The sequence below is a fragment of the Rhipicephalus microplus genome, chromosome 1, assembly GCF_043290135.1.
Source record: "Rhipicephalus microplus isolate Deutch F79 chromosome 1, USDA_Rmic, whole genome shotgun sequence".
In the NCBI taxonomy this organism is placed as follows: Eukaryota; Metazoa; Arthropoda; class Arachnida; order Ixodida; family Ixodidae; genus Rhipicephalus; species Rhipicephalus microplus.
The window spans coordinates 189,671,491-189,698,894 of NC_134700.1; positions in this window are offsets into that span (position 1 = coordinate 189,671,491).

A 27,404-nucleotide genomic window follows, 5' to 3' on the forward strand; every position below is an offset into this window, starting at 1 on the left:
TGAAGGTGAAGCTCAAGTGACCCCCAATATTCAAATGTGTTGACGCGCCTTCTAACACGGATGCGTTCTACCTTCCCGAAGTTCTTTAACGTGAAGCTTAATCGATGTGCACGGGTTTTTCGGGAATTTTGCGTGACCACTGGCTCGCGCAATCCTTTCAGGCATAGGGGCTCCGCAACGCAGCGTTACGCTGTTTTAGCGCGAACGAAGTCTTTTCGACAAATTTGTTAGATTTTTTTTGTTTCCTTGAATATATGGCACCTACCCACTCTGAGAGATTGGCCAAGAAAATATTTTCTGCGAGCATTACAACTATGTTTATAAAGAATTTAAAATAAACACAACTATTGCAAAAAGAAAAAGCATACAGCCAGAGAGAAAGCGAGAAGAAATACAGAAGAACAAACTAAATTTTCCTCTCCTCCTTCACGTAACCGGGAATCAAATGTATATACTCGAGATTATAGCAGTGAAACGTCTCAGCTACTAAGCGACTACTATAAAGGAAAAAAAAATACATTCATCTGCATTGCATCCCAGACATATACGAAGAGGACGCCGAACGGTGTCACGGGAGAGAACTCTGCTGCATCTTTGTGTCGTGTTTTATACCTATGAACTATTCAACACCAACTATAGTACGCCAGAAGATGTAACCGAAGGTGCCACGTAACACTACCGGGATGTTTTACGAGTGTTAATTCTGAATGTGGCTCAATGTGAACCGATTGTGGATTCGCAACATTACTGCAGGTAACCAGATGCAGCAGGAGCAATTTTGCTGGCATATAGGTATTGTACATTCAACCAAAGACATATAACGCCAAGTTTAATTGGTGACGCAACGAAATCTATATAAAAATTGTCAAGTTCTACGCGCTTTTTCCCCGACAAAGCCGTAGATTAGCCTCACTGCGACGCCCGAAGTGTCCGAACGCCCCCAGATGCCGGAGCCGTGGGGCAGCCGCTCACCGTAGGACAGCCACCACGAACTAGCCGTCCGCGGTCACTGAGCCTGCCATAAACGACCTGCACGTACACGTTCTCGACGAGCCGGCGTGCAGCTGCTTTCGTCTTCGTCGTCGTCGTCGTCGCCGTCGTCCTCGTCTTCCGCGCCTCGTAGGTCATCACCAAGGCTTTGCCGATGGTCGGACACGAGGAGGACCAGCACGCAGCAGCTATTGGACAGCATTCGGCAAGGCTACCTTTCCAAGGCTAACTCTTCGCGCCTTCTCAGCATGACGACCACGGTGGATTTAGCGACATCCTTCAGCTCGAGCTCCCGTTCAATAAAAGCGCGTCTTCCTTCAAGCGACGGCTTCGAGAGTGACAGCCACGAACACTTCCATGTCCGAAAGCACGATGCTGCTGCCCGATGACTTTGGTGCAGTCGAATATCGTGCTTGGTTTTCGTTGTTCTCCCCGAAGTTGTCGTTGTCGGAGGGTCACTTTGACGCCGGGACCCAGAAGGCTTGGTCCTGTCTTCAGAATCGTCGCGCTGTCGTTTACCTTGATCAGCGTCCCGCTGCATCGCGAGAAAGGCGAAGAGTTCTGGAAGGATTGCTTGCGTGCTAAATCGTGATGACACCGGCGGGGTTGTGCCGGAACCTCGGCTGGTCGTGACGTAACCCGACAACGAAGACTTCGACACAGACGTCTTCTTCTTCTTCCTCGCTTTGCGGCGCGTTGCAGCAGCGAAGGCTGGGATGTCTCGGTCCTGGAGGCCGAGACTTCTATGGAGCGAGGCGAAGTCTTCGGTGGGTTCGGTACTGGCATCCAGATTGTGAAGGCGGGTGTCGTGGAACGATATGGCCGCAAGCACCAGGACGCGGAGCTCGAGCACGACCGTGCATCACAAGATTCGGGTAGCGAATGGCAGCTGGGGCCGTGCCGGCTCAAGGAGCACGAGGGCATGCACGCACGCACGTGGCAGTTTGCTTGCTTGTTCCTATGTGACTTGGCTCGTACCCACCACGGGGGCTTGGTCATTAAACCGGCAGTCATTGTAATGGCGAAAAATGAATTTCAAGTTTTGATGAAGAAATAAATATATACCGTCATCTAGAAAATATAAGTGCGCTTAATCATAAGGTGACTTCCGAATAAAGTATCAAAATAACTAATAACTAAAATGAACAATAGAATGGAAATTTCAAACAACTAGAATTTTATTAGTCAAAAAATACAACTTAAAAAGCAAACTTTATTGTGTCTCTGAGATATTTACAAACTCCTATGGAGACGATCTTGATGCAGTGGCCTAGAGAAGAGGCCTCGAGCGAAAGGATATTTTCAGAATTAGGATAATGTTTAGTTTTCTGAATATAGTTTCTAAATGTTCCTTCCTGTGGCTTGTGAAACGTCGGCAAATAGGTAAAAAATGATCGATGTTTTCTGGCTCTTTAAAGTAAAAGCAAAGGAGAGATGGCACCTGACCATGCTTGAAAAATAGAAATGGAGAAGAGGAATCCGGCATCGAAAGATTGTGATGCACACTTCCGATTTGCGAGAGGAACACCATTAATTGCCGATAACCACGAATGCTGTTTTCTTCGTCGAAAAATACAGGCACGTTCTAGGTTGCTCAGTTTAAAAGAGGAGCATTTGAAACTTACCTTGATTTTCTCAGAAAATGATGAACTTGTGATAGTGAAATATATCGCATTGTCGTTCTCAGTGACCCGTTTGTAAATCTAAACAAAGTCATTGTTCCTCCTTAGTGTCCCCTTAACGTCGAAGCTATGGCAATGGCGGAGCCATTGTCCTGGAAAGGACTAGAAAGGAACTCCCTCACTGGACTCCATGCCGACCGGTTGTGCCCTCGCGGTTTCCGACGAGAGCGTATAACTCTGGCTGACTGGGTTGTTCCTACCCCACCTCCTGCTACTGCTCCCCTACGATGACGACAGCGTAACTCTGGCCGACTGCATTAACCCTACGCGATGTCCTGTCGCCGACAAGAGCTCTCGCCAGTTGTGCCCCGTCCTCGGACTTCTGCAACCGTGCCCATCTTTCCTGTCTTCTCCTTACGTCCGTCGCCCCCTGTTTCTGTGCCTACCTCTTTCCTTCCTCTCTCTCTCTATCTCTCTACCATTTAATCCTATCCTCTTATACCCTTCTCTACCCCCATCCCTCGTGAGCAACTGCTGGGGTGTCGTCCCCCTGAGAGACAGTTGCAGGGCTCAGTTTTCTCTTTTTTTCATATATAATCACTTCCCCCTCCCCAAGGAGAAGAGAACAGGAGCGAGATGGGCTGCGCCACTGAATGGAGTCGACCAATGGTAACGCGCGATCAATTGTCCAAGTCAGCGAAGTCCTCCAGCGTCCCAAAGGTTCCAGCCACGTCTTCGTATCCGACGTCAAGTCCCAAAATTGTACTACTGTGAACGCGGAAAGCGTTGGGAATGCTTGCTGCCTATTGACTTGCAGCAGCGATGACTTGCATGGAATTCAAATTGAAGGGAGCCCACCACTCTTCATTTAAAAAAAAACGACGGCGATTTTGTTGTGATGCCGACGGCAAGGCAATGTCATTACATATCTAGATATACGGGTGAACAACAACTCATCGTGAGCCACTGAAGAAAGCCATTGTGTTTGTCAGCGGATTTGTAAATGGGGAATAGGTGAGGTGGTTCTGACACCCCCCAAAGTTTTTTCACGCTTTATCCTTTTTTTTCGTTGATAGTGGAGTACTTACACATCTTCCTAATGACTACCAGTTGCCAGCCACTCTACAAGTAAACGCTCCCCCCCCCCACCCCTTAAAATAAATTCCTGCGTAAGGACGGCCCAGTTTGTCAGCGCATGTCTTATTTTCAACATCATGTCTTCTTTTCACGCCTTGCACATTATTTTCATGTCAATTATTGCTTCATCTATTCTTTTTCGCTCACTTAATTTCATAATCAACCATGTGGCTATTCGCCCTCGAAGGTGTGAGCCAGTGTGCACCAGTGCGACAAAACAAAATGGCACTTTCATCTCCTTTGGTTTGACTGAAGCGGTGGGGCAGCGGCGTTCATAGCATGAGCATGTAAGTCTTGGCTTGCGTTGGGCTTTCACTGGAACGTTTCTGCTGTAATTACTGGGCGCACAAAGGTCACTGCAGTTGTTGCACAGTCTCCGTTTGCGAAAAGGGTGCGTTTTTCAGACAGCGAAGTAACAACTGAGACGCTTAATCAAGTTCATCTGAGCCTGCAGTTAGTGCGTTTTGAGCCTCTTTCCAGCTTCACAAACGCGGGGCACGTTTTGATCTGCTTGTCATTCGGCGCGTGACCTTCCGATTTGTTGCTATCGCGTCCATTGCTTCGCCTTTGCAGCTAAGCTGTGTCGTTTTTCATGAGCCATCACACAACAAAAAAAAACACTATGCAGACCACATATGCGCTCAAAGACTTCTACCCAATTCAATACAGTCTGTGGGTGCCATATTGAACCAACTTGGGCGATAAAGCTTGCGAATAGGCACTCTGCGCGAAACAAATTAGAACGAAGTAAGGCGTACTTATGGAGGAGCGCGATTGAGCTCGTCCATGTGTGCTTCTTACTTCGATGTTGTTTGGCGCAAAATGGCTAAAGTACCCTGCGTTGTATTTCTGTTTTAACGAGACAGCGTCGAAAAGCTCGTTTTTCAAGAATCTGGGGTCGGCATCAGCGTCGATGGTTGCGAGCAAAAAAACCGTTGTTTGCTTGCAGAAAGTCTACAAAGATGCAAATAAAAAAGTAACTTTGTTTTTCGGTTCGAGTGAACGCCAAGTCATCTGGTAAGAAAGTGCCCTACCAAAGAGCCTCACAATTCCTTGAAACTGCTTGGAGGAAGGGGGGGAAATGTTATAAGAATTAGGGGGGGGGGGGGAGCCTCCTTAACGGATATAATATTGCGTGTCAGATTATTGCATGTGGAATAGCGCCAGGCGTCCAGACATGAAAATGGCGCAAGGAGTGGCCGTTTTGACGGCCCGCCCATTACAAAGTTCCCAGACGTACTTAGTGACATCTTCCGCAAAATCGTAAACAAAGTGAGCAGCTGCGTAGGTTCACGTGTTTTCTTACGAACGCGTAGTTCGTACTTCGCACATTCGCAAAAGCAAAAAAAAAATACAGCGTAGTGGGAAGTTCGTAACTGCATAACCGGTAGGCCTTGTAGGTTAGTTTTAAATAGCCAATGTTACTCGCATGGCCGTTTTCTTTTTTTGTGGGATGTATGAAGTGTCCTCCAGGAAACAAAGCGACGCTCCCAATTGAGAAGGCTTTGCTAAGTGGTTAAAGGCTTCGTCCCAATCCAGGTCATTACACCGATGGCACCACCAGAGATCTCGCAGAAGGCAGGTGGCAGCACGACATGTATCTACGAAACACGACGACAATATCGGCATAGTAACATACTTATTCAGCGAATGCGAGAAATCAGAGAACAAATAAAACGAACTGTCAGTTTGCTATGACCACAGGACTTCGTGTAATCCAACGAGTTCCATTCCCTCAGCGCGCGGTACCTCTAGTAACGGGCGTATGTGACCATCGGCAGGAAAAGCAAGTGATAACAGCGCAGCCAACGGGACAAGACTGTAGCTGCGTACGCTGTATTTGTCCGCAAGTCCTTGGTAGAGGGCACGAAAAAATCCCGGTTTCTTCGTAGTCATCTGGCCGCCAGTGCGGAAAGCAGGTATACAGGCGTCTTCCTGAACATGGGGTGAACCTTAGATGGAGAACCAGCAGGTTTTCCATTTCAAGTCCCTCACTGCAACATGCAGGATTTTTTTCGCGAACCACAGGCGCTCAAGTCCTCTCGACGACGTCACCGCAAATGGTGAGAGAGTACAGCTCTGGCTTCTGTCCGGAGGCGACCTCTTCATACCCAAGAAAGACTTTGGACGTGCCCGTCGAGCTTTTCCCTGTGTCTCTAAGCTTTTGAGGGGTCTGATGGCGGTGGCGGCGGGACAACGCACATGTCGCTTGGTGTTCTGCCTGGACTCGTCAGAAACCTCATTTGACGAAATGTCCGTGCAACGGAGGCTGGTTGTTTCGCGTGTTCGGTGGTTTCATACTCGACCTCATATGATTGGCTTCCTGTAGACGTATCTTGAGAAACTCGAAAAGTCCGGGAAAGTTTGACGACGTACAGGACGACGACAGCGAGTGTCTGGCGTGCAACCGTAAGACGTCGACCACGACTTCGAATAAAACTTCCGCCACCTCGTTCCCAACGTGCGGTCCATCGAGGGTTACGTCTCGGAGAAGGTTGTGACCACGGAACAGAGATTGAGTACTTGAGAAGGCCGTAGGCATGCTGCACGTCTCGTGGGGCCGGAGGCTGACGGCGACTATGACTTCCTCCTCTTCCCTGACCTATGGTACCTCGATGGTTTACATGACCCGAAGGTGGTGGTAACCTGGCCAGTGCGTGAAGAGATCTGAGAGTTGTGAAAGGTTTGCTCGCACCCTGCAGGATGGTGATTTGCACGCGTGAAGCGAAGGGCGACAGCGACTTCAGCTTTCTCTTCGTCCACGACCTCTGGTACCTCGCAGCAGCCAGGTTCAACATGTCCGGAGTAGTGTGGTAGCCTGGGCGGTGCTTCGGGAGCTTTGCTTGTGCTGGAAGCCAGGTTTGAACTGTGTACGTGAAACTAATCGAAAGTAAGCAGGGACACGTAGCTCGGGCAAGACATCGAGAGTGCGGCCAACGAATCATTCCAGGCCACGTCGAGGCAGGGTACGATGGCACGCACGTACGCTTGCGCACCAGGACTACAGCTTCCTTCTCTTCGAGACGTGGCTTCAAGCGGTAATCGATCATTTCTCCATCCTTGCTGTTCGAACTCGCAGTTCGTACTGGAAATGAACTGGCATCCAGGTTTCGTAGGCGGGAGTGGTAGAACGATATGGCCGTCAGCACCAGGACGAGGAGCTCGAGCGCGACCATGCATCGCAAGATTCGGGTAGCGAATGGCCGCCGGGGCCGTACCGGCTCAAAGAGCACGAGGGCATGCACGCACGTACGTGGCAGTTTGCTTGCTTGTTTTTATGAGTCTTGCCTCGTAGCCACCACTGGGCATCGGCCACCAACCCAGCGGTTATTGTAATGGAGAAAAGCAAATTTCAAGTTTTTATGAAGAAGAAATAATTATTCAGTTATTTAGGAAATATAAGAGTGCATAATGATAAGGGGACTTACGAATAAAGTAGCTAAATAACTGATAACTAAAATTGTGTTGATGATAGCAGACCTGATGGACCTCCACCAAATGTAAAGGAGGTTTATTGAAGGACTGAGCAAGCGAATGGTAGCTCTAAAGGAACGCAGGCAAACCCAGATGACGGTGCTTGATCGCCGATCTCGTGCCTTTTTCTTGTGTTGATGATAGCTGACCTGATGGCATCAACGTCCTTCGTTTTCACTACAAATTGAATAAATGAATGAAAATTCCAAAGAACTGGAATTTCATTAGTCAAAAAAGAAAGCTTAAAAAACAAACCTTCTTGTGTCTCTGAGAAATTCACAAACTGCTACGCAGACGCTCTTGCTGCTGTTGCCCCAAGCGAAAGGATATTTTCCAGAATTAGGGGTAATGTTTAGTTCTCTGTATATAGTTTCTAATTGTGTCTTCCTGTGGCTTGTGAAACGACGGCAAATAGGTAAAAAAGATTTATGTTTTCTGGCTCTTGGCAGTAAAAGCAAAGTGGAGATGGCACCTGACCAGACTTGTATTATTAAAAATTGAGAAGATGAATCCAGCGTCAAAATTTTGTGATACACATTTCCAATTTGCGATAAGGGCACCACTAATTGCCGATAGCCACTACTATTGTCTTTTTAATTGGGAAATACTGGCACGTTCTAGGCTGCTCAGCTGTACCGGTGTCTTAAAACAGGAGCATTTGAAACTTCAAGCTTAATTTTTTTCACATAATGATGAACTTGGGATTAGGAAATATATGGAATTGCAGTTCTCAGTGAGCCATTTGTAAATCTAAACCAAGTCATTGTTCATCTTCAGTGTTCTTTTAAAGTCGAAGCTGTGGCAGTGGCGGAGCCATTGGCACGGAAAGGAGTAGAGAGCAGGAGCTAGATTAGCTGTGCCGCTGAAAGGAGTCGACCAATGGTAACACACAATCAATGGTCCAAGCCAGCGAAATCCTCAAGCGTCCCAGATGTTTCAACCGCGTCTTCGTATCCGACGTCAAATCACGATTTCTGTACTACTGTGAACACGTAAAGCTCTAGAATTGTTTGCGACCTATTAGGCCTCGCCATTCGTTTTTATAACTCAATCGAGTCGAATTAAAATTGAAGCGAGCCGCAACTGTTATTAAGAAAAACCATGGCGATTTAGATACGATGCTTCGCACACTCGTGCCAGATGTAGATACGCGGGTGAACAACAAATCATCATGAGCCACAGAAAAAAGCCATTGTGTTTGTCTGTGGATGAGTAACTTTGGGATAGTTGAGGAGGTTCTGGAAGTGCCAAATTTTTTTCACGCTTTATCTTTTTAGGTGCTAATGCGCTTTATAAGAGACCCTGAATCCACCGTCCGCGGTGCGCCTCCTCCTCTCCCCTAGCAACGGCGCGACGAGCGGAGAGGAGCATCTGTAGCAACGGCACAGCGACGTCATTGCGCGCGCTCCGGCCTCCGTGGCTGCGTCCGCCCCCACAACGTGCTCGAGATCGGCAAGTCGTCATAGGTATGGATCCATCGCAGGCATCAACCTCTACTGCGATACCTCCAACAACGAGTACAACGCAATCGAATGCGAGCATGCACGCGTGGTTGAAAATGTCGCGCCGGTTGAAGTCAAGGCAGCGCGGCGAAGAGCCCGTGATGCCGAGCGCAAGCGCGTGAAGCGGGCCGCGGACATAAACATCATTATAGTGCGAATTCACTCTCACATATACGCATAAACTCACCAAGATTTTCCGAGATGGTCTGATGGTTCCGGGGAATCGCAATGTGATCACACGGGGGAGTTTACGTTAACTCACTGGCGAATGCCGACGGATTTTAACTTTACTCTTCCTCATAGCATCACCCCGTGCATTCGCACTTAACTATGTTCACCCTCGCAGAAATGCTTGGGAGTTTTTTTGGTTGATAATGAAGTACTTACACATCTTCACAGCGACCACCAGTTGCCAGCCATTCTGGAAATAAACGCCCCCCCCCCCTCCTGTAAAAAAAAATTTCTTGGGTATGCACGGCCAAGTTTGTCCGCTCATGTCTTCTTTTCAACATCCACCTTTTCACGCCTTACTTACTAAATGTGAAGAATTTCTTAGCGAACTTCGGCGGCTTTGACCGTATCTATCTAGCCACCGAGGACATTTAGCAATCCTGGCCGTTTTGGTAATGGTATTGATACCAAACTTGCCATGGCATGACGTGAATGTATGAAAAACATATTTGACAAGTCATAACATCAAAATTATGAGAGTTATGTCATGAATGTCATGATTTACATTGCATGGTCCTGCAGTTCTTGCGGTGGTTTCGTTCATATGGCATGTTGCAGAACTGATACGGTATGACGTAATTGCGAGGCGAACACAAGCAACCGACCCTAACACGAGAATCATGACATGCCTGTCATGTAACAACATGACTACATGCCACGCTCGCCATGCGTTTGCGGCCGTTTCGCTAGCGTCACATGTACCAAATTTGGTATTACGTGAATGGATGACGAAGGTATGTGACTTATGCAAACATGATATTCATAGGATGTGTTTCATGTGAGAACATTATTACATGCCACAGTCAAGGAGGAGGAATAAACTTTATTTTTTATCCGGCATGTTAGTGGGCTGGGCTCCCGCCTAGGTGTTGGCTAGAAAGTCTTGCCTCCTAGCGGCTTCCTCGGCCCGCTGGATTGCCCATAGCTGATCGTCCAGGGCTGAACTAAGCAGCACGGCCAGCCAACGCGCGCGGAGGCTGTCGGTGGAGGCCGCGTTCTCAATACTGTGTTTTAATCCCTGGCATTTCCATAGTATATGCTCTAAGGAAGCTCGTGTCTGACAATCTTTCCATTGAGCGGTCACGTATATCTCTGGATACATATCATGTAGTAGCACTGGATTCCTATAGGAACTGGTTTGTAGTTGTCGCCATCGGACAGACTGTGCCCTGTTGAGATTATGATGAGGAGGGGGTAAACACGCCTCTGTAATTCACAATGTTTCGTAAGTTCATTGAACGTTGTCATTCAGTCCTCCACCTCCCACACATTTGGAAATTCAGACGAGGGATCAACATTAGTCGTAGCCCGGAAAGTGAGTCCTCGAGCTACGTTTTGTGCCACCTCGTTAGGGTTGATATCTTCCGTGGTGTAAGGTATGTGAGCTGGGAACCAGAGAATGCAAACGCATCTGTCGTCTTGGTTGGTTTTGCCTTTTGTAAGAATACGCAGTGCTTCAGGGGAGATTCTGCCATTTGCAAAGTTGCGTACAGCTGCTTGTGAATCTCTAATTATATAACATGCGTCAGTTTGTGATATGGCCAAAGCTATAGCTATCTCTTCCGCCGTTTCAACGCGTCTCGTGTGTATTGTCAGACTGGTGCTGCATTGTTTCTTGTGGTTCACTACAGCCGCGACGAAGCAGCTTTTGTGCTTCTAACGAGCGGCATCTACGAAGACCGCTTCTTTGTTGTTTCCGTAGCTTTTTGTCATCGTCTTGGCTCTGCTCAGCCTTCTACCTACGTTGTGCACGGGATGCATGTTTTTAGGTAACGGAGGCACCGTGAGCTTAGCGCGTACGTCACGAGGAATGTCGCAATCGGTGCCAAATTTTGTGTGGTAAGTGATGCCTAATTTTTTCAGGATGCATCTACCAGTTTTGGTTTTAGAGAGGCGCTCGTACTGTGCAATACGTTGCGCCTCTATCAGTTCCTCAAGTGTATTATGTAAACGTAGCTCTAACAGCTTCTCTGAACTTGTGCTTTGCATGAGCCCCAGCGCTTGTTTGTAGACTTTTCTTATGAGGCTGTTTAATTTCATTTTTTCTGCTGCGAACCATTTATGGTATGCGGAAACATACGTAATGTGGCTGATGACAAACGCATGGATGAGCCTTATGACATTTGCCTCTTCCATGCCGCTATGCTTATTCGTAATTTTTTTGATTAGGCGCATCGTTTGAGAAACCATCGCTTCAATATTGCGTAGCGTTTCCCCGTTGGTGCCTTTGGCTTCCATTATTAACCCCAGTACGCTTATTTAGTCGACAATGGGTATGGTGTGTCCATCTCGTGTTTTAAGTTGTATGTCTCTGTAGGTATGTGTGTTGTGGTGCTTGGGAGGTCGGCCTTTTAATGTTGGTCTACATAGTAGCAGCGCAGATTTTTCGGCTGAGCACATTAGACCAGTTCCTTCTAGGTATTGCTCTACGGTATCATTCGCTTCTTGTAAACGTTGTTCATATGACCCATCGGGGCCCTTGCTTACCCACAGAGTAATATCATCTGTATATATTGTACGGTGCAAACCTTTTATCTTTTCTAATCTACTTGGGAGGCCAGTTAGGACCAAGGTAAATAACTTTGGTGATATCACTGATCCTTGGGGTGTACCTGCACTACCCATAGATATTTCCTCGGATGTGAGGCCTCCTACAACGATTTTGGCTCTTCTACCTGTTAGGAAGTTCCGGATGTAATTATACGTCCACTCACCTAAACCTGTTACTGATCTGATTCAGTATGGCTTGGTGGGTGACATTATCAAATGCCTCTTTTAGATCAAGCCCGAGGATGGCTCGAGTTGATCTGCTAGGGTCATCTATGATCTCGTGTTTTATTTGTAGCATCGCGTCTTATGTACAGAGATTTTGGCGAAATCCAATCATTTTACATGGGAGTACGTTGTTGTCCTCTAGGTAGTTAGTCAATCGGGTCAGTAAGGCGTGTTCCATTACCTTAACCAGGCAGGAAGTTAGTGAAATAGGTCTTAGGTTTTCAAGCTGTAAGAGTTTGCCAGGCTTGGGTATAAGCACGACGTGCGCCGTTTTCTATTGCTGTGGTATGTGGCCTTGTCTCCAGCATTCATTAATAAAATCTGTTAATTTGCCAATGCACGTATCGTCTATGTTTCGCAGTGTTTTGTTCGTAATGGCGTCAGAGCCCGGTACCAACGTAGTATTTAATTTGTGTAGAACTGTTCGTATCTCAGCTTCGCTGAATTCTTAATCAAGGTCAGGATTCGGCGCTCCTACGTAATCGGCATGAGTGCTTGGTGGTGCCTGGAGTATGTATTCGAGCGCGACCTCTTTGAGAAAGTCTTTTTCTGTGCCTTTACAGGCATGCAGAATTTTGTTCATATTTTGTTTGTGTACCGTTTTTGTGTATTCTGGGTTTAGAGGGTGCCGAAGTAAGTTCCACGTTTTGCCTAGGCTCAGTTGGTTGTCCTTGGCGGTACAAGTTTCTTCCCATTGTTGGCAATAAAGCTGTTGTGCGTATTGTTCGATTTCCTTGTTAAGTGTGGCTATCTTTTTTTAGTGTTCTCTTATGTTTCTGCATTTTCCAGAGTTTTTGTAGCCCCTGTTTGCCTTCCCACATATGTATTAGCCTACTGTCCAGAATTCCAAGCTTAGCTTCCGATGGGACTATTTCTGTTGCCTCCGAAATATCTTTCTTTAGATTAGCTGTCCATTGGTCAATGTTTGTAATGCTTACTGTTATGTTTTCTCGCATATTTCTTAATTTAACCCAGTCAACAAGCCTAAGCTGTTTGTCCATGGGTTTGGTGGGCCCCCAATAAGCTGGATTTCAATGATAGAAAATCGCTTCCAAAGTCTTGCTGTGTATTCAGCCATCACACAGATTGCGTGTTCTTTATAAAAGTAAGGTCGGGTGTACTATCACCACAGACACTATTCCCTTGCCTAGTGGATACTGTGGGGTCAATGATGAGTGTTAGCCCTTCCTGCTGCGAGTCCAGCCAGAGATCCCTGCCCTTGGGGTGGACGTGTTTATAACCCCATGTACAATTAGGGGCATTAAAGTCTCTCCGAAGTCAGTCACCCACTATGGTAAGCGTGCGCCTAAAGAGAGTTAAAACTCTGTGCCGTGTGAATTTCGGGCTATTGTATACGTTTAGGATGAACATATTGCCCCCTGTTTTTCTTGTGGGAATGATTTCAATTAGTATATTTTCCATATTGGTAACCTGTGTGCTGTGTTGCACTGCCGTGTGATCCCTACGCACTAAATTTGTAAGGGCTTTAGTCTCCCCCTCGGCACTGCCAATAAAGCGGCAGCCAGACAACGTAGCGAGACCCTGCGTCTCCTGTAAGATGACGATATCTGGCTTTTCTTTATTAGTTAGATACTGGTGTAGAATGAGTTTCTTATTTCTGTAACTTCTACAATTCCATTGCCATAATACGTATTTGTTGCGTCTGTCCATGGCGGCAATTATTGCTGAGGAAGCGCCGGGTTCATAATAGCCAGCTTTAGAAGCGGAGGTTTGATGATTGGTTTGAAGGGCGCTACTGTAGCAGAGGGGCATTTTGCAAGTTCTGTTACCCCAGTAGATAAGCTATCTAGTTGCTGCTGGTGAACCTGCTGTTGTTGTATAACTGTGTTACTTTTCTGCATAATAGCCGTTCCCCACTCTTTGATTTGCGCTCTCATGGTTTCCCTAATGTCGTTCATTGCGCCAATTTGAACTTTCACAGCTCCTTCAACTTTGCTTATTCGTAAATCCACGCATTCTGCAGATTGCTCTTGACCTTTGTACAACATGTTAGCAGTCTTGGTTTTCTTGTGCTTGCTATTACCATCGTCGTTGTTCTCTAAAGCCTTACGTTTCGGGAGAGGGGAATCAGTGCTCTCCTCCATACTGGTCACGCTATCCTGTGTTATAATTATTGCGTCATTGCACTGTACCATGCCTGTTCTGTAGTTATGAATTTCATCACTTAATTTTTTATTCACTTCCCTCATGGCGGCAATTATATGATTGTTTTGATGAATCATTTGTTTCAGTTGTGCTAACTCTGCCTCGAGTTTGGTGACTTTCTGGTCAGAAGCAGCCTCTGCCTCCGCGTGCGTCCCCTTGACCCTGTTTGCCCAGCTCACCTTGAACGATGTATCGGCGCCGGGGTTTTGGGTTTCCTTGGCCCATGACTGGGAGCGTGGCTTTGACCTGGAGCAGTTCCTGTACTTTGAGCGGCTTTTCCTCTCATGCGCCAAACATATGGAGGACTCCGATATGTTGTCCCTTGCTGCATTGGCGTGAGATGACCTGTCTGGTGCGGCGAGGGACGCGTTCTCTTGTTCTTGTCTGGCTCTTTCCCAGTGGCGTTTCCGCACTAGGAATGGTGTCTTATACATTGCTTTGCAGGTTCGGTCTGCTGTGGGGTGGTCTTGGTCGCACAGCTGGCACCTGGCCTTGCATTCGTGGCTTTCGGGAGGATTTGGCATCCTGCAGCCTCGGCAGATCTTATCTTGAGGGTTAGGGCAAACACCCGCCCTATGCCCCAAGCGTCCACAGTGGTAGCAAACGTCTAGTTGTTTTCTGTACAAGGAACATAGTAGCAATGCCCCGCCGTATTTCACGTAGCTTGGCACTCGGTACCCGACAATTACATTGGTGGTATTGCCCATTCCCTTGGCCACGAGCGCAGTTGGGCTCTTGGGGCTTACGACGTTTTCAGTTATATCTCCGGCAGTGTTTTCTAGCGGTATTCCCCGAAACACTCCCTTGGAGGTGTTTTATGGGGCTGCTTCATAAGCGCTGGCTTCAAAAGCTAGCGTGCCTATTTTGATACAAGCAATTCGCTGGTATCTGTTGGCATGTTCTGTGACAGGAGTGCTGATCACAATAATGTTTTGTTGGAAGTTGAGGCCGATTGTGTCTTGCTCTGAGACACCCCTTGGTATATTGGCCACTTCGTAGACGCTGTTGGCAATGTGGGCGGCACCATGGTCACTGACGCGAAGTCATCCACGAGATCGAACAATTTTCTTGCAGTCTTCTCTTGGAAGGGGCGGCATTCTGCTACCTCTGGTGATTTGGCGAAGCCGTTGTTCTCTCAGTTTCTTGTCCTTCTGCCCTGTCGAAAGCTGCTCGCTTGGTTGGTCTAACATTTGCTCTGTAATTTTTCGCTGTCCCACCGGTCGCCATTCAGTATTATCCTCAAATTCTTCTTTCGAAGCGCTGTCTCCCTCCGCGGGCACTTCCATTAGATAAAAAAACATGAAACGCCTAGCATGCAGGGTGCCGCGTTCCTCGTGGTTCTTCGCGACGCCTAGGTGCATTGCAGCGGTGACGGCGGTAGCTACGGCGAATGCTATGCAGGTGGCTCTTATGCCGGCGCAGTGAACACAAAAACGGGCATAAAATGGTCAAATGCAAGTCCTCCCACCTGATTTTTCGTCAGGATGATCGCGATGACTTGTGGCGTCGATTCGTATTGAGAAATCCGCTGGATATAGTGATTTCCGCCGAGAAGCATCCAGAAAACACGGAGCCGACGCGATGAGTGACTGCTCCTGCCGAACGCCTCTTTCTATCTGCCATGCCACAATCAAAGTGCATATAAATTTCGAAGTGACGCGGTGCGCGTGCTCGCCGCATTCGTTTCGTCGCGTCATGCCGGTGTTGCCACGCCAGGCGCCGGTCATGCCATATGCTCGCAGGCGCGCACCACACTGCGTTGCTTTGATGCATGCGCGTCCCGGCGCGTCCGGCATCCCTCTGTCACAAAAATTGCCCGCAGCTTCCCTCGGGGGAACACTGAGGAGGATGCGGACCATATAATTGGTTAACGGGGTGTTAAAGTGCGACTTACTTGGGTCCATGGCTAAATTGGTTAACGTGGTTGTAGGAGGGGGTGTTAAATGAGTGAACACGTACACACGTATGCGAAAGGGCGGCGCTGGTCGAAGGGATGTCGATCATTGTGTTTGTGGATTCGTTGGAATTCATTTCACCGCGACCTTGGACGTCGACGCGCCGTACAAACCAACCGACGAGCGGCAACTGAGCGAGCGAGCGCCGACCTTGAGTATATATACAGCACGACGGCGCATCCACTGTCAGCTGTTGAATGTTCTCGAAGCGCGACGCCACATGCGCGTCCACTGGAGAATCAGGAGAATTGTAGATGTCGAACGCGGTGTGTAGAGGAGGAAGGGTGCACAGATGGTGGAGGAGTGAAGCGCGCGCGGTGTGTAGAGGAGGAAGGGATGCACAGATGGTGGAAGAGTGGGCGACGGCGCGACGGCGCATGCGCGCGCGTCAGCTGTCGAATGTTCGAGAAGCGGTGCGGACGGCGCACTACAAGGCGAGAGTATAAGATGCTCCGCATCTAAAAGAGGGAGACGCAGTGCTGTCTTGGTAACGCATAGGCGCGAAATGCAGCATGTCGCATTTCGCGCCGGTTGCCGTCGGGCCGCGCTTACGAACGCTGGTCGCGCCTGGCGCAGGCTATAGAGTGCTCGCGTTTTTCCAACGTTGTGTCGCTGTACCCAGCGTCAGCGCGCATCAACGCTACATTGGAGTATATTGGGCCCTTCATGATGCGCTCGTGGCCGTTTTGCTATCTCCTATTATGACAAATTCAGTGTTACGTGACGTCAATGGATGACGAAATATATGACTGGTGCAAACTTGAGAATCCTGACACACGTAAAATGTAAGAACATGACAACATGCCACGTTCATAGCATGCTCGCGGCCATTTCGCTAGATCCACATGTGCTAAGGAGGAGGAAGAGGAATAAATGAGGAAGGACAGGGAGGTTAGTCAGTTCCACATGTGCTAAATTTGGTATTACGTGACGCGAATAGATGACGAAGGTAAACGACGCATCCAAACATGAGAATCATGACACGGAAGTCATGAACGGCATCATTTAACTCCACCTCGCAAAGTTGTGCTGATTTTAAAATGACATGTCAACCTTTATCATTTTTGCTTTGCATATCATCGATTCCCACTGTACGTGGGATCTGCCCTTTTTTTCATCTCAAGTATTGCTTCATCTATTCTTTTTCACTCACTTACTTTCATAATCAACCGTGTGGCTATTCGCCCTCGAAGGTGTGAACCAGTGTACCCCAGTGCGACAAAAAAACCGGTACTTTCATCTCTCTTGGTTTGACTGAAGCAAAACTGCTAGGCGGTCTAGTTGGAACAAAAAATCCTACAGCCACTCTGCGCGAAACAAATTGGGACGAATGAAGGAGTACTTGCGGGCGAGTGCAGTTGAGCTCGTCGATGTGTGCTTCTTACTTAGATGTTGTTTTTCTCAAAAAGGCTAAAAAACCATGCGTTGTATTTCTGTTTTAACAAGACAGCGTCGAAGAGCTCGTTTTGCAGGATATCTGGCGTCGGCGTCAGCATCGAAAGTTGCGAGCAAAAAATAACCGTTGTTCACGTGGACAAATCTAGAAGGATGCAAATAAAAAACATTTTTTTTGGTTCGAGTGAACGCCAAGCCATCTGCGTGGTAAGAGATTGTCCTACCAAAGAGCCTCACCATTGCTTGAGACTGCTTGGAGGATGGGGGATGCTACGAAAATTAGGGGGAGGAGTCTCCTTAAAAGATGTAATATTGCGTGTCAGAATATTGGGTTTGGAATTGCGCCAGACATGCCGACATGAGGATTGCGCCAGGATTGCGCGGGCGCTTTGACGGCCCGCCCGTTACAAGGCTCTCAGACGTATTTAGTAACGTCATCCGCAAAATCGTTAACAAAGTGAGCAGCTGCGTAGGTTCACGTGTTTTTTTACGAACGCGCAGTTAGTACTTTGCACATTCGCAAAAGCAAAAATTGCAGCGTAGTGGGCAGTTCGTAACCACTTTAACAGTAGGCATCGCAGGGTACTTTTAAATAGGCAATGTTACTCGCACGGCCGTTTTCTTGCGGGATGGCTGAATGTCCTCCGGGAAACAAAGCGAAACTGCCAATTGAAAAGGCTGTGCTAAGTGTTTAAAAGCTTTGTCGCAATCCCGGTCATTACGCCGACGGCGTCACCAGAGATATCACAAAACACAGGTGGCAGCACGAAATTGTCACGTGCTAGGAGCTCAAAGAAATGAACAAGGAGAAGCGACTGTCAAAATCTCAGACACATAAAAGGAACCCTCCGATGGCACGGGTTGCTCATCTTCGTCTTCTTCGTTCACCGGCACAGACCTGGCTCACGGTTTACTGGCACATTACCAGGTGGCATTACTCCTCCTCTCAAGACAGCATCGACCCGATGCTAAAAAAGGTGTGCACAGCAGTGGGTCGAAGTAGGCAACATAAACAAACATTACACAAAGTAGTGCACGAGAGGAAATGCGTCCTGGGTCCAGCAGTCGGGAATAAACGGCATTAACTGTTCACATGAAGAGTTCACTGGCACACGAAGAAAATTCGCATCACCGCGAAAGTGTTGTTTTAGGCAGACTACGTGTGCACTCTCTTGGCGTGATAACCTGCGCTGGGATGATGGTGATCCTCCGTCTGGAATCACTTCGTTGTTCACGTCACTCACACGTCTTAGTACTTTGTTAGGTCCAAAGTACTTCCTCAAGAGTTTCTCACTGAGACCTCGCCGCCTAATGGGTGTCCAAACCCAAACTTGGTCACCAGGTTCATAATTAACTTCTCGATGGTGGATATTGTACCGCCGTGCGTCTGCACACTGTTGAGTTCCGATGTGCACACGGGCCATTCACGTGCTTCCTCAGCGCGCTGAATGTACTCATTCATGCCGGGGGCTAATTGGTCAAGCTTGTCGATGTCCTCATACGGAATCATGCCGTCTAGCATAGTTCTGACATCTCGATCATAAACTAGAGGGAATGGCGTGAAGCGTGTAGTTTCCTGCATCGCAGTGTTATCCGCAAATATTACGTACGCAAGGATGTCGTCCCGCGTTTTGTGCTGCACGTCCACGTACATAGAGATCATGGCGGCTAGCGTTTTGTTTAGCCTTTCTGTTAAACCATTACTCTGAGGGTGACACGCAGTGGCCTTGCGGTGGGTTGTGTAACTCAACCTGAAGATATTATCCAAGAGCTTCGCTGTGAATGATGTCCCTCGATCAATGATGACATATGACGGTGTGCCATACCGTAGCACAGCTTGATGCATAAAAAACTAGCAACTTCAACTGTGGTCCCTCGTGGCAATGCCTTCGTCTCAGCGTAACGCGTCACGTAATCGGTTGCGACAATAATCCATTTGTGCCAGAAAAAGACAAAGGCTTAAGAGGTCCATTCCCACTTGATCAAACGGTGTACGTGGCGGATCGATCGGTTGAAGATGACCTGCTGGCTTTAAGGTTGGTGTCTTGTGACGCTGGAATTCACGGCATCCCTTCACGTAGCGTTTGACACAGGCATATATTTTAGGCCAGTAGTAAAGTTGTCGCACCCGATCCATAGCTCTCGAGTAGCCCAGATGGCCCGATGTTGCCTCGTCATGGCAAGCTAATAATACGTCACTACGGAAGATTTCAGGCAAGACGAGAAGATGAGATCTGTAACCAGCACCGGTGTTCCTTTTGTGTAATATGCCATTTCGTAGGCAACACGGTGGCGCCGTTCGCGACAGTGGACGAGGAATGGGCGCAGTGACACCTTCTAAGTGATTTGTAATCATTCTTTGATCGGCGTCATTTCGTTGATGCGACATCAGATCCGGCCCGCTGAGAGTTGCCACAAAGGCGCCGTCCTCTTCTGCACTTGTGCAGAAAAGAACGGTGCATTTGTGCAGAAGAGGACCGACACGCTCGTGATAGCGTATCGGCATCTTCTTGCTTTTTGCCTGACTTGTACACGATGGTCACATCGAATTTCTATAGGCGCAGATTCCATCGTGACAATCGTCCTGAAAGGTCTCGTAGATTGGTCAACCAGCACAAAGCCTGATGGTCAGTTTCCATTTTAAATGGTCTTACATAGAGATGTGGCCTAAACTTTGTAATTGCCCAAATGACCGTCAGACATTCTTTCTCTGATGTGGAGTAGTTAGAGTCTGCGCGAGACAGTGTGCGATTTGCGTAGGCTATTACCCGTTCAATGCCTTCTTGTCTTTGTACCAAAATAGCTCCAAGACCAATATTGCTGGCATCAGAGCGTACTTCTATGTCAGCGACTTCATCGAAGTGGCCGAGCACGGGAGAGGGAGAGAGCTGGTGCTGTAGTTCCGCAAAAGCAGTCTGCTGTTCATCAGCCCCGGCAAATTGTGTGTCATCAAGCGATATGCGTAATAGTGGCCGCGCAATGTTTGCGAAATTTTCAATAAAGAGCCTGTAATACGCGCAAAGACCCATAAATCGGCGATGACTTTTGTTGCCAGTTGGAGCTGGAAAAGCGGTACGGCAGCAGTTTTGCCAGGATCAGGCCGAACACAAACGGCACTCACGACGTGGCCAAGAAACTTTATTTCTTCGTAGCCGAAATGACATTTCTCAGGCTTGAGTGTGAGAGCGGCCGATCTAATAGCTTGGAGCACATTCCGAAGGCGCTGAACATTCTCCTCAAACGTTTCTGAAAACACAACGACATCGTCGAGGTAAACGAGAAAGCTTTTCCACTTGAGGTCTGCCAGGACGGTGTCCATCATTCGGCAGAACATGGTTGCAGTAGAACAGAGGCCAAAAGGGAGCACGTTCAATTCATAAAGACCATCCGGCGTTACAAAAGCGGTCTTTTCCCGGTCGCATTCACCGACCTCTATTCGCCAATAGCCACTCTTCAAGTCGACGGACGTAAAATACATCGCGCACCGCAGCTTGTCCAGCGAATCATCGACTCAGGGCAACGGGTATACGTCTTTCTCTGTGACATTGTTCAACTCCCTGCAGTGGACACAAAAGCGAAGCGCGCACTCTTTCTTTTTCACAATTACGACTGGTGATGTCCAAGGGATGCTTGAAGGCTGTATCACGCCATCCTGAATCATTTCCTTAACCTGCGTTCGAATCGTGAGCCGTTCGGTTGGTGAAACATGATAAGGCTGCTGCCATATGGGATGCGCGTGGTCGTAGGTGTTTCGTTATCAGTGTTTGACGTATCTTTGAAGAACGTGCAAAGCATCCGTGTAACTCCAGCAACAGCTCGCTCAAACGCTGCTTGCTTGCTTCAGAAAGCGTTGGATTGATGTCGACGCTGCGGAAATGCGCTTCAGCAATGCCAATGGCCTCGCAAGCAAACCACTCGGTGACCTTGGCGGCTGGGTCGGCGTAGGTGATGACAGTTCCAGTTAAAAAGTGCTGGTGCTCGTAGCTGAAGCTTGTGACAAAATCATCGCAGTGATCGTCACGAAGGTCAACAAGGCTACTCGCTACGCAGACACCCTGAGACAGCAGAAGGGAGTGATTGCTTTCCACGACTGCTTCATCGTGCATCTCACCGTTCCACGCCACCTGAACCACAACAGTTGCATGGGGTGGTAACATGACAAGGTCGTCGATGACGCGAAGAGACACTCGGGAGCTGCTTGGGTCCACGTAAGCTGTTGTGGCGTTTGTGGTCGCGAAAATGGCTAGACTTCGTCGCATGTCCATTATAGAACCATGCTCCCTGAGAAAATCCATGCAATGATCAGGTCTCGAGAACACGGCCGGAGAACGCTCGAACTGGCAACAAATATACAACCGCGGACTTGCAATCTTGTCGTGCGCATACCGAGTGGCGTGACGATATGTCCGCCAGCTCTACGAATTGGCGTTCGCTTCCAAGGCTTCATTACTTTCTTCACAAGGGTGGCCAGTTTTTCGCAAAATATGGAATAGTCCGCACCAGTGTCCACTGAAGTGCTGAATTCGCGACCATCTAGCAGAACAGGAATATCTAAATAAACTCTGCCGCGATCAGCCGGTGATGTCGTTGTCGATGTATCGTCGGTATCTTCAGTCCGCGTCGATAGGGGGCCTTGAGCATGACCAGTCTGAGCGGCCTTGCCCCCGAAGGCTGCTGAGGCTAGTTTTCTCGACGCGGACAAAATGACCGGCCCTGCGCCGTGCCCCAATAGGTGCGATGATTCGGTGAGAACCGCCACGGTGGAGAGCGTGAGTGGTGCCAAGATGTTGATCCGTGCTGCTGGGAAACGTAATCAGCAATTTCCGGAGGCCGCTGCCCGAGCCTAGGAGGTAGGGAGTTGGCCGAAAAACCACGATGTCCCAGACCTCGATAAGTGCACTGTCAGTAGATGTGCCCAGGTTCGCCACAGTGATAGCAAAGGAGACGTCGATCGGGGGCCCGCCACACGTCTAGTTTTCGCGTAATTGGTCGGTGGTCGCTTTAGGGGCCCACTTGGACTGCCCGAAGCATGGCTGAGGCTGAGGTATAAGGCGGAGTGAAATGTGCTGCATGTTGGCGCAGAGTTTGGTCTGGCGGAAGCATGGCAGGGGCCGCGATGGGAAGCGGAGCCAAAGGTCACGCTGGCTGGAGCAAAGTTTGCGCATACGACATGGTAGGGAAGTCTTTTTGGGGCCGCGGCTCTGTCTGACAGGACGGTTCTCGTAGTGCCTGCTGAACTTCTTCTCGGACGAGGCCATAGAAAGAACTGACAGTGGGCGCCGAGGGCACTTATAACTTCTGCAGTTCTTCGTGGATTACAGAGCGTACGAGCTCTCGGAAAAAGTCGATGTGGCCCCCAAGACCACCCATGTAGTCCGTAGCAGAGGCAAAGTTCACTTATCGCTCGTGCGTCTGGGACCGTTGTCGAAGCGTGCTTTCAATCAGGACGGCTTCAGCAAGAAACTCTGACATCAACTGGGGGGGGGGGGGGGGGCTGCGTAAGAGGCCACTGAACAACTGCATCCTTCACACCACGCATCAGGCATCGCACCTTCTCTTCGGGCATGTGAGGGTCAGCTCGTCGAAAAAGACGCGTCATGTCCTCAACATATATCGCGACACCTTCATTTGGCATTTGCATTAGGCACTGGAGTTCACGTTCAGTTCGCTCTCGGTGATCGGGACTTGCATACGTTTCGAGAAGCCAGCGTTTGAAGTCCACCCATAACATGTACACACCTGCCCGGTTTTCGTACCAAACACGCGCCCCGTCATTCGAACTGAAGTAGACATGTCGGAGCTTGTCTGTATTATCCCACATGTTATGAGTGGCAACGAAATCATAGTGGACTAGCCAATCTTCAACATCCTTATGGACAGCACCATGAAAGAGATTCGGCGTTCGTGGTTTGAACAGCGTATATTGAATTGGCGTTGCGCCTTTCATACCGGCTGCGTTGGAGCCCCTTGCGACGACGCTTCCTGGGATAGTTGGGGCCGTCGTCTCCTCTGAGAGAAGTCTGAACTCAGGGTCCAATCCACGAATCCTTCGCCTTGCATGGTGAACAGGCGTAACCACTGAAATGGGGCTGGAGCATCTTGTAGTGGGAGGGGTTCAGTGCATGCGGTACCCAGCACCTCCACCAGTTGTCACGCGCTAGTAGCTCGAAAAAACGTACAAGGAGACGCGACTGTCAAAACCTTAGACACAAAAAAGGACGTCTCCACCGGCACGGGTTGCTCGTCTTCGTCTTCTTCCTTCACCACACAGAACTGGCTCACTGTTTACTGGCACAACATACCAGGTGGCAGTAGACATCTACGAAACGCAACGACAATATTGACATAGTAACATATTTATTAGCGAATGCGAGAAATCAGCGAAGAAATAAAATTATTTGTCACCTTGCTGTGACCGCACGACAATGTGGAATCCTAAGAGTTCCCTTCGCTCAGCGCGCGGTGCCTCTACAAAGTGGTGTATGTGACCATGCGCAGGGAGTGCAAGTGACAACGGGGCAGCCAACGGGACTCCAGCCGCGTACGCTGCATTCGTCGTCAGGTCCTTGGTAGAGGGCACGAAAAAATCCCGGGTTCTTCGTAGTCTTATTGTCTGCCAGAGCGGAAAGCAGACACGCGTCTTCCAGGACGTGGGTTGAACCTGAGATGGAGAACCAGCAGGTCCTCCATTCCAGGTCGCTCACTACAATATTCAGGATTCTTCTCCCGAACCAGAGGCGACGATTTCACCGGAAATGGTGAGAGTCTACAGCACTGGCTTTTGTCCAGAGGCGACCTCTTCATACCCAAGGAAGAATTTGGACGTGTCTGTCGAGCTTTTTCCGGTGTCCCCAAGCTTGGAGGGGTACCATGATGGTGGCGACTGGACAACGCACAGGTCGCTTGGTGTACGCCTGGACTCGTTTGGAAGCTGACCACGACGAAAGGTCCGGGCAACAGCAGCTAGTTGTTTTGCGTGTTCGGCGGTTTCGTACTGACCCTCATATCGATCGGCTGCCTGTAGCCGCGTCGTGAGAAGCTTGAAGAGTCCGGGAAAGTTTGATGATGTACAGGATGACGACAGCGAGTGTCTCGCGTGAACCATGGGATGTCGACACCGACTTCGACTGGACCTTCGTCCTCCTCGTTCCCAACGCGCGGTTTATCGGGGAGGGGGGGGGTAACGTCTCAGAGGAGGTTGTGACCACGGAACAGAGATTGAGTAGTTCAGAATGTTGAAGGCCTGCTGCATGACTCCAGGGGCCGGAGGACGACGGCGGCTTCGACTTCTTCCTCTGCCATGAACTGTGGTATCTTGATGGTTTACTTGACCTGAAGACGTTGGTAACCAGGCCAGTACGTGAAGAGATCCGAGAGTTATAGAAGGCTTGCTCGCGCCCTTTAAGATGGTGAATTGCTCGCGTGAAGCAAAGGGCGATAGCGATTTCGGCTTTCTCTTCATCCACGACCTGCGGTACCTCGCAGAAGCCAGGGTCGACATGTCCTGAGTTGTGTGGTAGCCAGGGCGGTGCTTCCGGAGCTTTGCTGGAGCTGGAAGCCAGATTCGAACTGCATACGAGGAACTAGTTGAGTGGAAGCAGGGACACGTAGCTCGGGCAAGACATCGAGAGATCCAGCCGACGAATGACGCAAGGATGCTGATGATGATGATAATGATTAAGATGATGATGATGATGATCCTTTAGCTTTGCTGGCACTCGCCCACAAAGGGGGATCGGCCAAGAACCGGGTGGCAGGGTCATCAAGTGAGTCAGGCATTCAGGTAGTCTCGTAGCCAGAAATAATAATAACAATAGGCTACATGGTAATCTTTTGTTGACATTATGTACTGACACGCGGCAGGGAAAACCCCCTGTGGCTATAACCTATTGTAATCCCTCCGAAGGATAAAACTACTGCCACGTTTATTTTTAAACCTAGCTTTTCAATTCGTTCGTCGAGGTATCTTTTTCTTTGATAAGAATATAGTTGTTGACGGTATAAAAAGAAAAGATTCATTGCCAGGCCGCGTCGAGGCAGGGCACGAAGGCACGCATGCTCGCGACTCAGGATAACAGCTTCCTTTTCTTCGGGACGTGGCTTCAAGCGCTAATCGATCATTGCTCCTTCGTTGCTGTTCAAATTCGCAGTTCGCACTGAAATGCACAACGAACAAGACCGTGATCGTGGGAAACGTGACTTGCTGATCTATCCCTGGAAAGCCAGCTCGAGACCCCGAGCTATAAATAAGCCCGAAGACCCGCGGTGGCCAGCAGTGGACATAAAAATGGGCCTCGGTTGGGTTATTCACTTGTATAGAGTCATCGCGATTGCCATTCATCATCATTATCATCATGTACCTACCACCGCGACGTGCCTTCCAACCAGTTCATGCCTAACGCTCACGCTAATGCCGCTACGGAAGCTACAAGATTACAGCCGCTGGCAGTGTGCTTCGGCCGTAGAATTAGAATGGTGAGATCGGCACGGCCTCTGCAGCTGCGTTCACAACGTCTCACGTCTCGTCACATACGACAACCTGCCTTGGCACGTTAAAGTGGATTCTCTCTTTCCCTTTGTCCCTTTCATAGTTTGACCCTTTAGGCCCTGGCGTCTTCAACAGAGGACTTCACGCAAAATTTTCCTTAGCACTTTGGAAACGGAACCAATACTTTCAAAGATCCTCCCTGCGATCGACGCTGCCGTTGCGTCATTTTGGTGGGGATTGCATCCACAAAAAAAAAACATTAGGCGGGTATCTTGCGAAAACTTTCTGAACGGATCTCTATCTCGAGCACTGAGATTTCCGGATATTGGATCAAACGTCGGTCTACCAGCACAGACTTGAAATAAAAGGAAAAGCAAAAATATAAGTAAAAGTATAAAATAAAGCCATTTTTCTGATTTTACAGTGCCTGATTTCTGACGACCTGATCTGACGCTACCTTTGTAAATCCAGAAATACCTTCATCCAGCGGCGTTAGTCCAGAAAATCCCAAATGGTGACCCACATCTCGCAGTAGCAGCCATTCATTTTCCTTTTGAATGTGTGTTTTCGTTTCAATTGTATTACACTACAACTTAAATATGCTTCCAATTACAATTGAAAATAAATGTGGGCTGCAGCTCGTGTAACTGTAATGCTCTGTTGAGTGTTCCTTGAAACCAACCGAGTGACAGTTGCGATTGATTAGTCTTGCAGAGTTGAGTCGAATCATCAGTGGTAGAGTGCAAAGCAAGCAGCTACTTGAAAATTTTGATGCCCTGTACTGAACTATGACCCAATTCAAATATAGGCAGTCCTAAAGGTCTATCTTAAGAGGGACACTTGCTGGGATCGCCTCCCCCCACCCCTCGCCTGGGAACAAGGGAATCCCATATGCAACTTTCTTCACAGAAAGTTGTTAATGAAGAATATCTCGTGTGAATCGTCTCTTTCAATAAAAGACGTCGTTACTGGTTTGCTAACAATATAACTCGTATTTGAAGCTACGAGATCAATGCATGCGTCAAGTAAAGCAGGGATTAAGTACAGGGATTCGCCTGCAAATCGTAGCCCGTCCCCTTGCGAATTATGTACACGGGGCCGCGTATGTATTGCGGTTCTCTGTGCAATAAACTGTAATATTGTTGTACGTGGTGCTCCCATGCGGCGGACAGTCCAGTGTTCAGTGGTCCACCTCCCCGTTTATTATACCTCGGGCAACACGTTGGGTCGCCTCCTTCCTGGATTCCCCTCCGTGAGCGGGTGCCCATACACGTTGTACCTCATTGCTTCGTTTCTCATTTTCAATGATGTCAGCCGCAATCGCCCCAACACAACAGAGAATGAAGTTCACGAGCATCCTTTTGAAATCACTCAAGATGTAATTGGTAGCCGAAGTTGAGGGGAGGGGGTAATAAAAGCCTAAGCAAGCCAGGAGTAGCCAGATGCCTAGCAGCGCTGGTGTGGCCAAGTCTTGTGCTACTTCGTGCGAAATGGGCTAGCTTTTTTATTTTATTTATCTATTTTTCTAACACATTTGTGGGTATTTAGAGCCAGCACAGACTCTGTTTTAAGTGCTTGCATTCGGCATGGGTGTCGCTGATTGTGAACAAAGAATCATAGTTTTGTCTTTGACCAAATAGTAGAAAAATGCAAATAAAATAAAGTATAG